Consider the following 14,568-nt stretch of genomic DNA (forward strand, 5'->3'; position numbering starts at 1 on the left):
TCTGGATGGGTACTAACAGGTTCAAGCCCAACTCTGATAAGACAGAGTGGTGGTAAGTTCTGCCTTCAAAGAGGGTCCAGAACTTGGGCGTCCTCCTCAACCCACAGCTGACCTTGGAACATCATCTGCCGGCTGTGGCAAGGGGGTATTTGCCCTGGTGCACTAGTTGCATTCTATCTTGACAGAGAGTCTTTATTCACAATCACTCATGCCCTTTTCACCTCGCGGTTTGACTACTGTAATGCTCTCTACATGGGGATACCTTTGAAGAGTGTTCAGAAACTGCAAATTGTGCAGAACCTGGCTGTGCGAGCGGTAATGGGCCTGCCCAGACATACCCCTGTCTCTCCAACACTCTGGAGTCTGCACTGGCTGCCAATTGGTTTCTGGACTCAATTCAATGTGTTAGTTATGACCTATAAAGCCCTACATGGCATTGGACAGATTACTTGCGGGACCGCCTTCTGCCACATGAATCCTAACGACCAGTTATGTCCCACAGAGTCGGCCATCTGCAGATCCTGTCAATTAGACAATGTCATTTGGCGGGACCTAGGGGAAGAGCCTTCTCTGTGGGGGCTCAGGCTCTCTGGAATCAGCTCCCTCAGAGATCCATACTGCTCCCATCCTCCTTGCCTTTTGTAAGAGTCTTAAGACTCATTTATGTCATCAGGCTTGGCCCAATTAGATCTTAGCCTCTGGCCAATAAATGATTATACGATTGCTGTATGAATGACTAGAATTGTTTTTTAATACAATTAGAAATTTTAGTTAACCATGAAGTTTTAATTTAATTGGATTAATTTTATTGTAATTTACTGTTTTTCATATGCTGTGAGCCATCCCAAGTCTTCAGAGAGGAGTAACATAGAAACCAAATAAATAAATAAATAAATAAATGAATGAATGAAGGAAGGAAGGAAGGAAGGAAGGAAGGAAGGAAGGAAGGAGGGATTGTTGCTTTCCTGCAGCAAAATGGGCCTAAAAAGGGTGACCCCGATTTGTCCCGCAACAGTGGGGGTCTAAGAGAACCTTGTTGGTGGGTGCCTTTTTTGTCCTGTTCATTTGATGTGCTTCTCCCCCCCACCCCACTCCATGGCTTCCTCCTCCAGGAAACCGGTCACAGATAGCAGGCAGGCTGGTCACAGACAGCGGGTGGGCTGGATGCAGCCTGCGGGCCACCCCTTGCCCAGTTCTGGCTTAGAATAATGTGTTAATTAGGTTAGTAAATACACCTTTGATATTTGTATGGAGATAATAAATCAGGATTTTTGATGGAATTCTGATATCTATTACGATTTTTCAGGATACTTAAATGAAACAGGTATATAATTTATTTTTATTTATTTTGTCAAGTACGTATTGGTAGTATGCAAAGAAGTAACATTGTTTATATGTATGATGTTGGTACTAATAAGAGAGAAACTTAGGACCGGGATGGTAAACACGCTGGTGCACATATGCACGCCCCTTACTAATCTCTTAGGAATCGGGTGAAGTGAACAGTGAGTAGTCTTAGAGTAAAGTGTTGGAGGTTTGGTGATGAAACAACAGTGTTTGGTAGTGAGTTCAATTTTTTAACAACTCGGTTGCTGAAGCCATGTTTTCTACAGTCAAGTTTGGAGCGGTTTACTTTGAGTTTGCATCTGTTATGTGATCATGTATTGTTGTGGTGGAAGCTGAGATATTTTCCTGGCTTATTTCTGGTTAGATGCCTGTCAAAGTCTCTAAATAATCCAGGGATATAAAAATCTATTGAATTAGGATAATGCAATGAAAACAAACAAATTTGTTGGCAGAAATGCTGCTTTCATTTCAGTTAGAGATCATTTAATCTATATGACAATCAAATAACCAGTTAGATGAGGCAAATCCAACATAGGATGCAGGCAGAAAATCCCTAATCTGAATTTACATGTGTTTTCAATCTATACATACCCAGCTCCTAAATATCACCAAAAGAAGGATTTTTTAATGGGAATGTTATAAGAAAGAACAGTTTCCATTTCAGCTCAGCAAGTGTTTTCTACTAGAATAAATGTAAAATAGATTGAATGTCTTTAAGAAATAAATTACAAACTTCCCAATAGCATACAATGTTAAATTAAAGGTTGAATAAACTTGGTATGTATTTTTTCTTCCTGAGCTTAACTTTTATTGAATATTCAGACATCTGTTTCAAATAATGCATTTGAAATGAAACAGAAACAAATACTAAGTAAATGAGCAAAATAGTGTGGATACGTGAAAAGGGAAGAGTCATAGTTTCCAGATTTGTAAATAAATAGCATGAAACATGGGAAATGACCATAAGGAGTATGTGAATTAATAGCATACCTATTTTCTAAAGATGGAAATACATTAGAGATTTAACCTCTTGTGAATTTAAAATAAGGGACAAAGGAATTTTAAAGATGCTATTATTATTGCAACATTAATTTCTACACTGACTTATTCATATCTGTTACAAACTTATTTTTAACAATCTGTAAACTTCTTAGAAATGCAGGAAAGTTCTTCCCCAAAAATCAAGAATACACAGATTTTTTTTTAAAAAAATGTATCTACATTTTCCTGTCAGTAGATACAGGTATAACAGAAAGTAACATTATACATCTGGCTAGAAAACATCTGGCTATTCATCTTAGCTCATCATTTCCTTCTGTAAGTCCAGAAATTGTCAGTTATTTCAGCTGAGGTTTGCCCCAAGGGAGAAAAGAAAAAATTGCATCCTTTTTTGTCCAAGTTTTATAAACTGAACCTTACCTTTTTCCTTAGGATGCCAATAAGTAGTACTTCTCAAAAAAATAAAGGGAACACTCGAATAACACATCCTAGACCTGAATGAATGAAATATTCTCATTGAATACTTTGTTCTGTACAAAGTTGAATGTGCACAACAGCATGTGAAATTGATTGTCAATCAGTGTTGCTTCCTAAGTGGACAGTTTGATTTCACAGAAATTTGATTTACTTGGAGTCATATTGTGTTGTTGAAGTGTTCTCTTTATTTTTTGAGCAGTGTATGAATATAAGCAGTCTGAGGTCTTTGATTGTATTTTTAAGACTATCAATTCTTGGGGCCACACAGGAAATATATTTAATTAATTTCATTCATTAAACAACTGTGTTTAAAAAATTGTTCAGAAAATGCAACAACTAAGAGCTTCCTATAGATTAATACCTAGTTACCCTAAAAAAAAACAGAACTGGGAATTAATAGCAGCTTCCAAAATTGTAATACAGACCTGATTTTCAACAGTTTTTCTTTTATCAGTTAGTAAGAACTGAGATGTACAGACTTCTGGTAAAATGGCTAAAAGAAGAGCAGAGCTGACAACCACAATGGATGAAGAGCCAGCAATTAGACTGTCTCTTCATAATTCCTCTCTAGATGAGAGGAGAAATTGGAATTGACTACAAATACCTTGGACAATTGTTCCTTGTGAGAAGATTGCAAAACAGAAGCCTTCAATGGATTTAGAGCTCTTTGAAATTAAGGCAATAGTTATCTTGATTAATGCAGTTGAAACCTTTAGCTACATTAGATTTGTATATGTGATTAGAACTTAGATTGTGAAAAGTTAAATGGACTAAGGATCCAAATAGATTTGAAATAAGACTTTGGAATTAATTATAAGAATCCTTTCAAGGAGATAATGTTCCTGTTTTGAATTTTTTTAAAAAAGAACATGAGGGGATGAGATTTTGAAGATTGGACTCAAGACACAACAAGGAAAAAAACTCAAGATTTTTAGTAAAGGAAAAGAATAGTTAAATTTGACTTGCTAATATACAATAGAGTAAAATATTTTAACATTGCATAATATTGAAGAATATTTTTGAATCATGGATTCAATACTTTTAAGAATAACTCCCATATAGAAAGATTGTATTTTAAAGACATTGTAAAGGAGGAACAAATTTTACCTGAAAAGGTTGATTTGAAAAATACAGACTAGAACAGTGATGGCAAAACTATGGCACATGTGCCACAGTTGACACGTAGATCCGTATCTGAGGGAACTCAAGGCATTGCCGTATGTCACCTCCAGCATATACACAGCACTGGCCAGCTGATTTTTTTTACTACTTTTCAGCCATTTTCACTTTCCTCGGACTTCAGGAAAGCCTCTTGAACCTTGGGGGTGGTGAAAAGTGGCTCAATGGGCCAGTTGGGCTGTTGAGCCATTTTTCCCTGTCCCCAGACTTCAGGAGGGCCTCTTGAAGCCTGGGGATAGCCAAAAATGGCCCAACAGGATTAGCGGAAGTTTCAGTGGTGCTGTGTGCATGTGGGTAGGAGTAGCACAGGTTGTTGTGCACATGCGCATGGTGAAGGACATCACAATATGGGTGTGGGCACCCATGCATGTGCTATCATATGCGTACACCTTTTGCACCCTTTTGCACCCAAGCCAAAAAAAATTCAGCATCAGTGGATTACACGAATGCTATGGAAAAAGAGGCCACACTGATCATTCTTTTTGGACTTTTGATGATTAGGAATTAATAAGGAGGCTTTGCAGTGTTGCTTTTGATAAGCGACTACTCGTGACACAGACACATTCCATTCACAAAGGAAATGAGCTATTTATAAATAATACATACAACCAGGGTGGAGCTCCACCCCAGAGCACCCAATTTGCGTTGAAAAATGTTGAAAGAAAATGCAGGGTCTCCAGCATAAGCCATGCCCACAGTGTGGTAGTAAAAATCTTGGTAGCCCTTCACTGCAAACAACTGAGGGAATTATATAATTCCCTCAGTTGTTTGCAGTGAAGGGCTACCAAGATTTTTACTACCACACTGTGGGCATGGCTTATGCTGGATACCCTGCATTTTCTTTCAACATTTTTCAAACAACTAAGGGAATTATACAGCCATTTATACTGCCAGTTTCAATGTTATGATGTTGGTCATGCAGGGACCAGCAGTTCTCAGATAAGACAGAACTGCTAGGTTAACACTGAACAAGTGTCTGATCTGTTAATTGAACAAAAATGGACACTTTCAATTGTTTTACTAGACTGGTAGAAAAGGATTAGAATATAAACTCTGTAGCAAATACATAGTGTCATGCATACATGGCATAAATGGACACTTTTATGTATCTGTATCCAACAACATACAGATCTTTTATGCATATTTCCTTGTAATAAAATAATTTATCTAACAATGTCAGGTCCATGAATTTTTCTAACCCAGTTCCTGTGTATGGATCAAGGTGTCTAGATTTATTGCTGTGCCTGACATGAAGATAGACGCTCTATGTAGACTTTGCTTCTGTGGGTAAATTTGGCACACTAAATTCCCCCAGTTTTGTTCCCCAGATACAATTATTTTTTGCACTTAGTTACAGTAAGATGCTAGCATAAAGCTAGATTGCTACCATAAGTGTAACATATTATGCATTTTCCTGTAGACACAGCTTCATTGAATTAGATTTCATAGAAAACAAGCTGCCTATTGTACCCTTGAAATCCCTCTGTGTATTCTGACTTTTTCCAGGCAATCTAGGTCCTCTACTTGGTGACAGCTCAAATCACTGAAAGGCAGGTTAAGGGAGGGTTTCATCTGCACCAGCAATAACACAAAACAAATCCCACTACGAGAACTTGCCCAGAGCAGTCATTTCTGGTTATCATCATTGTATATATTTATGACTGCACTGCTACTATACCCTGCAAGGACACTGGGATAACAATACTGTTTTCTGAAAATTGTATAAGTATTGTTATTTTCAGAGAGCTCTAATGATTAATACAGCTATAAAGCTTTTTTTCAAAAACTTCAATGGCTGAATTAAGAATGAAGGGAAGGAGTGACTTATAAAATATTAATTAATTTGTGCATTAATTAATTTATTGATTTGTTTCTATATTTTGGACATTTACTAGCAGATAGAATTGCCAAGCTTTCTATAGTCTCCTAAGCATTCTGAAAAGTCACTTTCACAGTTTTGATTGTTTCTGCTGATATTCTCACACTGAAATGTTGCCTGCGTTCAGACAGGCAAATCAGGAAAGATTAAATATGTTTACTTTAACAGAAGCTTCCTAACTTGATCTAAATTCAAACTGGGCAGCATTCAATACCAGGATATCTCAAAGAAATAGAAGTCAACTTCTACATGAATGGGAGTGGTTTCTGTTTGAAGCTGGAAATCAGCTGGCTCGAAGGAAGAGACAGGAGGTGGCTTTGAATAAAAATAGCTGTTTATTCAAAGCAATTCAGCTCAAACATACAACGTTGAAAATGGGGCTGACAGCTAATATTAATATTAATATTAATATCAATATCAATATCAATATCAATATCAATATCAATATCAATACCAATACCAATACCAATATCAATATCAATATCAATATCAATATTAATATCAATATCAATAATATCAATATCAATATCAATAATATCAATATCAATATCAATATCAATATCAATATCAATATCAATATCAATATCAATATCAATATCAATATCAATATTAATATTAATATTAATATTAATATTAATATTAATATTAATATTAATATTAATATTAATATTAATATTAATATTAATATTAATATTAATATTAATATTAATAATAATAATAATAATAATAATAATATTAGCTGTCAGCCCCATTTTCAATGTTGTATGTTTGAGCTGAATTGCTTTGAATAAACAGCTATTTTTATTCAAAGCCACCTCCTGTCTCTTCCTTCCTTAATATTAATATTAATAATAATATTATTAATAATAATAATATTAATATTAATAATATTAATAACATTATTAATATTAATATTAATATCAATAATAATAACAATAATAACAACAACAACAACAACAACAACAGAGTTGGAAGGGGCCTTGGAGGTCTTCTAGTCCAACCTCCTGCTTAGGTAAGAAACCCTATACTACTTCAGACAGATGGTTATCCAACACCTGCTTAAAAACCTCCGGTGTTGGAGCATTCACAACTTCTGGAGGCAATTTCTGTCAGGAAATCTCTCCTAAGTTCTAAGTTACTTCTCTCCTTGTTTAGTTTCCACCCATTGCTTCTTGTTCTACCTTCAGGTGCTTTAAAGCATAGGTTGACTCCTTCTTCTTTGTGGCAACCTCTGAAATATTTGAACACTGCTATCATGTCCCCCGCGTCCTTTTCATTAAACTAGCCATGCCTAGTTCCTGCAACCGTTCTTCATGTTTTAGCCTCCAGTCCCCTAATTATCTTTGTCGTTCTTCTCTGCACTTTTTCTAGAGTCTCAATATCCTTTGTGCAATATCCTCATTGCACTGAATGCAGTATTCCAAGTGTGGTCTCACCAAAGCCTTATAAAGTAGAAGCATTAATCATTTTAGTGATGGTACTTCATGCATTGATCCCAAAGCAGGTATAGTGCTGTAATGTGCTCTGTGTTGGGCAGTCTTTGGATGTAACTCAGAAGCTTAAAGTGGTTTAGAAACTGTAGCTAGCCAGCTGACATTTTATTCCTATCTCTGCAGGCTAACTGTAATTCTCAAATAGTTATATTTGTTATCAATTTGTTTCAGGACCAAATTAAGAATTGTATCATCCAAGAAATACTTTAGTATTAATGGGGAAACACATTCTTTGTATAGAAACATTTTGGTCTCTGAAACCTGCTTTAAGGTATAAAAGTTAACAGCACAAAATTTAATTTAAACATCCATAGAAAAAACAAATTCTACAAAACATAGCCTGTAAAGCCATATGCAAGAATAGCATCAGGATTCTCTTTTGACACCATTCTGTCAAGTTGAATACTTGGGGAATACTGAGCTGAAGATCTTAAGAAATCTTGCTGAAAAGTCTTCAAAGGTGATTTATGACAAAGGGTTGGAATTTTTGTTTGGATTGGTTTTTATTTGAATCGAGTTTCTGTAATTTTGTTTTACACTGTTTATCTTTATAAGAGCTACTTCTTCCTAACTTCAGTTTGAATATCAAAAACTGATCACTATTAAAGTAAATTGCAGGATTATGAAGTATTTATTCCACTTTATAAAAATTACACTTTATGTAATGGGTCAGTTGTTTTCAGCTGAAAGGATGGACTTGTAATTTTAAAATCTTCTCTTTTCCAGGAATCCACAGAAAATATGCCTCTATTATAATATCTCGAAATTTTCAGGTAATGATTCATTCTATATGATTCAGTTCTATAGATACAGCTCTGTGTCTCTATTTTATTCATAATTATTTTGGACATATTCAGATTAGGTCACCTAGCTTTAATAATGCCCTAAAAAGAATATTTTAGGTTCTTTTTCTTGCCACAGGTCTTTCTTTTTTTTGCCAATGACTAACTTTATTGCCAATTTTGTGGTGCTTGTCAATAGTTTAGATCAGCGTCCCCCAATCTTTTGAGCACCAGAGAACAGTTCCGTAGAGAGGTTATTTTCCTGTGAATTGGCATGGTTCACTAGTTTGCATGGCCCAATTTCTGGCATTGGCCACACTGGGGTTTGGGGACTACTGGTTTAGATTATTTCCAAAGATGATTAAATGAACGTATGGAAGTTCAGGCTAAAAATGGTTCGTCTTCTTGATGTCTGTTTAACTACTATTTGCTGGGAAATGAAAGGAAGCTATTGTCTTCTTGTCAAATTTTGTGAATCTTTCCATGTATGTATCTGGCTGGCTATTATAAAATATTAAACAGAATGGCGATAGCAATGCTTTTATGCTTTGCTATTATTCATGTTCTTGTGCTGTGTTAGGGAAAAAGGTACTATTTCAAGAGTGTTTCCCAGACTGTATACAAATATGATGGCACAATCCTGTTCCACTTGCTAACTGGCATCCATCCAGTGATACAGGTTGGAAACAAAAAACCAGACATCTGGATATGATCCTCTCCAATTGAGACAGAATATATACAGTGTTAAATTTGTGTTTCTTTCCATGTGTACATCTCAGTATATAATTGTGTTCTTTCCACGACCCTCAAAGATAGGAAAATAAGGTAATGACAGGATGAGCTTTTTTGTTAGTCTTCATCACAGCTTTTAAAAAAGACACTAAAATAGAAATACTTGAAGAAATAATGTTGCCACTGTCATGTTACTCTATTGGAATCTTAGAAAAATCACACTGTATACAGAAAAGTTATTAACTAAAGCAAAAACTTTCACAACTTCCAACTTTCACTTGCTACATATGAGTTTGGTTGAAAGAAAATTGTGTTCAGTATGATATATATTGCTACATGTTGGTATGAATATTATGCTTCCCAAAATAAAAATCTGAGCTTTTCAGAAGGACAAATCCAAGGCTGCCAAGTCAGCTAGTGCTGTTGTTTATGAAGCGTATCCTGTCTCTCTCACACCCACACACCAAAGTTGGCTACTTTTTATGATGAATACTCCCCTCCCCATTATATTATTGTCTCATCTCATGCATTTCCTGACATCCCACCCACCCTCTCCCTAAATCAAATCTGATGTTCCTCCCCATAGCATTGCTGTATGTTAGATTACCTCCTTCCTCTTCTACTTAACTCAGAAGCTCCCTGCCTTTTACTCGCCTGGTTCTGACACCATCCTCTGTTTTATCATCATTGTTTCCATCAAAAACAGATTATTCTATTCTTTCATTAATTAATGCATTACTTTAACATTTATTTCCATTATTTTCTAGTCTCTTCCAATATTTTCCATATTAAAAAAAAATCAAATAATATTGTTATATAAAGAAAATTCACAAATGCATCCCCCAATCCATTGAAGATGCCCTACTAATTTGAAGCAATCAATTCTAAAAAGAACTGTATTTTAGTGCATTGACTTAATGTTCTGATTTCAGAAAAGCTACACACTATTTAATTGTACAAAAAAATCTGACAATAAAAACCATAGATACTTAGAGCATCTAAGATAATTGGCTATATAATTGATTCAACTGATGGGGTGGGGAAAACAATCCGGCTTCCAAGTTCTACATTGTGTGCAATCTTTCTGCATATGTGTGCAATCTTTATATTTATATAGGCGGATAAAATGCAATGTTTGTTCCAAATTCTGATTATTCAAATATTTGTTTGTGTTTGTTTGTTTGTTTGTGTTGAAAGGGACCTTGCAGGTCATCAAGTCCAACCTCCTACTTAAGCAGGAAATCCTGCAGCACCCCAGCCAAATGACAGTCCAATCTCCTCTTGAAAATGTCCAAAATTGGGGAGTTTACAACCTCCACTGGTAGGCTGTTCCACTGGTTGATCGCTCTGACCGTCAGGAAGTTCTTCCTTATTTCTAGGTTGAATCTCTCCTTGGTCAGCTTCCAACCATTGTTCCTTGTCTGGCCCTCTGGTGCCCTGGAAAACAGCGTGAACCCCTCCTCTCTGTGACAACCTTTCAAGTACATGTAGACTGTTATCATGTCCCCCCTGGCCCTTCTTTTCTCTAGGCTATCCATGCCCAGTTGGAGCAATCTCTCTTCATAAGTCTTGGTTTCTAGTCCCCTAATCATTTTGGTTGCTCTTTTCTGTACCTTCTCCAGAGTTTCTATGTCTCTTTTGAAGTGTGGTGACCAGAAATAAATGTAGTACTCCAGATGTGGTCTGACCAGCACGTTATAGAGTGGTATTAATACCTCTCTGGTCTTGGAGTGTATCTCCCTGTTGATACAGCTTAGGATTGTGTTGGCTTTTTTAGCTGCTGCTGCACATTGATGGCTCATATTTAGTTGATTATCCACCAAGACTCCGAAATCCCTTTCAGAGTCACTACTGCTAAGTAGGGTTCCTCCCAGACTGTATGCGGGTCTAGGTTTTTTTTTTACCTAGGTGAAGGACATTTCTCTTCTCAACATTGAACATCATTTTGTTAGTTTGGGCCCACAGTGTTAATCTATCTAGGTCTTTCTGTATTTTGAGCCTATCCTCTAGTGTGTTGGCTATCCCCGCCAGCTTGGTGTCGTCTGCAAATTTGATTAGTTCCCCCTCTATTCCCAAATCTAGGTCATTGATGAAAATGTTGAAGAGCACAGGGCCCCGGACAGAACCCTGTGGTACTCCACTGCCTACCTTCTTCCATGGGGATTTGGAGCTGTTGACAACTCGTTGAATGTGGTTGGTCAGACAACTGTTTATCCACCTGCATGTGTTGTAATCTACCCCATTTTTTTCTAATTTGCAGATTAGGAGATTGTGATCTACTTTATCAAAAGCTTTGCTGAAGTCCAAGTATATGAGGTCAACAATGTTGCGTTGGTCTACTGATTTGGCTACGGTGTTGAAAAATGATGTGAGATTGGTTTGGCATGATTTGTTTCTGACAAACCCATGTTGGCTATTGGATATAATCTTGTTTGTTTCTAGGTAGTGGCAAAATTGTTTTTTGATTATTTTCTCCAGTATTTTTCCAGGTATAGAAGTCAGACTGATAGGTCTGTAGTTACCTAGGTCAGTCTTTTTACCTTTTTTGGGGATGGGGACTACATCAGCTCATTTCCAGTCTTCTGGTAGATCTCCTGTGGTCCAGGATTTTTGGTAGATGAGGAGAAGTGGTTCCATGATGGTGTCTGCCAGTTCTTTTAGGACTCTGGGGTGTGGTCCAGCTGGTCCTGGCGATTTGTACTCATTGAGCTCCCCCAAGTGGTCCCTTGTTGTGTTTTTATTTATGTTGAGTTCATAAATAAACAGTCCAGGGCTGTTTATTGCAGTTGAGTTGCAGGTTGGTTGGTTGGTGGTTCCTTTTTGTGTGAAGACTGATGCAAAATAGGTGTTGAGCAGCTGTGCTTTATCTCTGTTGTCTGTGATTTCTTTACCGTCTTCCTTTTTTAGTGTAGTGACTGTTTCCTTGATTTTCTTCTTGTTTTTTATGTGCTGGAAGAAGCTTTTTTTGTTGTCATTGACTTTCATTGCTAGATATGTTGGGCCTTTGCTGTTCTTATTTTTTTGTTTGCAGATTCTTGCTGTTTGTTGAAATTCTGCCTTGGTTATGTGTCCTTCTTTCCATTTTTTGTATTTGGTTTTTTTACTTTTAGATTGTGAGGTCTTTGTTTAGCCATGCTGGTTTCTTTTTAGTTTTCTTACTTTTCTTTTTCATAGGGATTGTATTGTGTTGGACATCTATGATTGTGTTTTTGAGGGCTTCCCAGGCTTCCTGTGTGGATTTACCCTTTAGAACTTCCTTCCAGGGGATATTTTCCAGGTTTTCTCTGAGATTGTTGAAGTCTGCTTTTCTGAAGTCTGGGACTGTAGTGTTGTTGGGTTCAGCAGTTAGTGATTGTATTATATTGAATTTTAGGATGACGTGGTCACTCTCACCCAACGTCCCTTCAATTCCCTCTATCATTTCTTCCCTGTTTGTTAGTATTAGGTCTAGTATTGCAGTCTCTGTAGTTTCTGTTTCCACTTTTTGGGCTAGAAAGTTATCTGTGAGACTGGTGAGAAATCTATTAGACTTTCTGCTTGATGCTGAGTTGGTTTTCCAGTTGATGTCGGGGTAGTTAAAGTCCCCCATTATTGTTGTGTTGTGCTTATTGCATATTTCTGTTAGTTGGCTTGTAAAGAGGTTGCCCATTGTATCAGTTTGGTTTGGTGGCCTGTAGTATACTCCTGTTATAAATAGGAGTACTAATAATTCTAATGATGAAACAGTGTCAATGACAAAAGTTTTAGCTCTATCAATATTGATCTCTGTAAATATTTGTGATATAAAACCTCATATCATCCAAGTGTGGCTGTTAAAAACTCCTTTAAGAAATCAAATTTAATTATTATTAAATGTTTTTAAAACAATATACAAGGAAAAATAAAATACAAGAATAAATGATATTAAAATACTAATCAAGAGAGGGTCCCCAACTTGGGCGTCCTCCTCGACCCACAGCTCACATTAGAGAAACATCTTTCAGCTGTGGAGAGGGGGGCGTTTGCCCAGGTTTGCCTGGTGCACCAGTTGCGGGCCTATTTGGACCGGGAGTCACTGCTCACAGTCACTCATGCCCTCATCACCTCAAGGCTCGACTACTGTAATGCTCCCTACATAGGGCTACCTTTGAAAAGTGTTCGGAAACTTCAGATCGTGCACAATGCAGCTGCGAGAGCTATCATGGGCTTTCCTAAATATGCCCATGTTACACCGACACTCCGCAGTCTGCATTGGTTGCCGATCAGTTTCCGGTCACAATTCAAAGTGTTGGTTATGACCTATAAAGCCCTTCATGGCACCGGACCAGAATATCTCCGGGACCGCCTGCTGCCACATGAATCCCAGCAACCAGTTAGGTCTCACAGAGTTGGCCTTCTCCAGGTCCCGTCAACTAAACAATGTTGTTTGGTGGGACCCAGGGGGAGAGCCTTCTCTGTGGCGGCCCTGACCCTTTGGAACCAACTCCCCCCAGATATCAGAGTTGCCCCCACCCTCCTTTCCTTTCGTAAGCTCCTTAAAATCCACCTCTGTTGCCAGGCATGGGGGAATTGAGACTTCCCCTTCCCCCTAGGCTTATAAAATGTATGCATGGTATGTCAGATTGGTTTCTTAAATTGGGTTTTTTTTTAAATTAATTTAATTATTAGATTTGTTTACATTGTATTATTGTTGTTGTTAGCCGCCCCGAGTCTACGGAAAGGGGCGGCATACAAATCTGATTAATAAATAAATAAATTAATTAATAGTACACAAAATAAAAGTAATTTTTACAACCATTTAATCCCTTTGTTTTGGTAGAATCAGGGCAACTAAGTAGAGATGAGTATTTACTGGCTGGATGCCATTCTTGATGACTACGTAGAGTTTGCAGCAGATATTTCTCTTGCGTCCTGATAAAGAAACATCTACTGGTAACTATGACTGAACTCTGAAATTTCCAAGTTGGAGGCAGGCATCTTCAACTCTAGGTCACTGTGCCACTTACTAATAATACATTAAGTAAATACACTAATACACTAAGAAAGAGTGCCGAGAACGGCAACAAAAATGATTAGGGGACTATAAAGAACGGTTGCAGGAACTGAGCGTGGCTAGTTAAATGAAACAAATGACCAGGGGAGACATGATAACAGAGTTCCAATATCTTAAGGGTTGCTACAAAGAAGAGGGAATCAGGCTATTCTACAGAGCACCTGAGGGTAGGATAAGAAGCAATGGGTGGAAACTAAACAAGGAGAGAAGCAACTTAGAACTAAGGAGAAATTTCCTGACAATTAGAACAATTGATTAGTGGAATGGCTTGCCTCCAGAAGTTGTGAATGCTCCAACACTGGAAGTTTTAAAGAAGAGATTGGATAACCATTTGTCTGAAGTAATGTACAGTTTCCTGCCCAAGGCAGGGGGTTGGATTAGTAGACCTCCAAGGTCCCTTCCAACTCTGTTGTTATTATCATTATTAAATAGGAAATCTAAAAATGACATGTTTTCCAATATATTACTTATGAAATTCTAAAACTTTTAAAGGAAAATTTTAAAATGACTAAGCTTCAAACCACTTGTCAAGACTAACATTATATATACAATTAACATTACATTAATATTAGAAATCTAGTTATCAATGATGTTTAAATACAGATTCTATGTATAGAAAAAAACCAAATTTGGATGTAGGAATAACAA

At 37.0% G+C, this 14,568-nt stretch overlaps 1 protein-coding gene across 1 annotated transcript in view; it reads right to left on the minus strand.

Moving 5' to 3' along the window:
- AGMO (alkylglycerol monooxygenase) overlaps window positions 1-14,568 on the minus strand; it is a 190,746-nt gene that overhangs the window by 162,204 nt on the left and 13,974 nt on the right. The window lies entirely within an intron of this gene.

Source organism: Erythrolamprus reginae, chromosome Z, assembly GCF_031021105.1.
Source record: "Erythrolamprus reginae isolate rEryReg1 chromosome Z, rEryReg1.hap1, whole genome shotgun sequence".
In the NCBI taxonomy this organism is placed as follows: domain Eukaryota; kingdom Metazoa; phylum Chordata; class Lepidosauria; order Squamata; family Dipsadidae; genus Erythrolamprus; species Erythrolamprus reginae.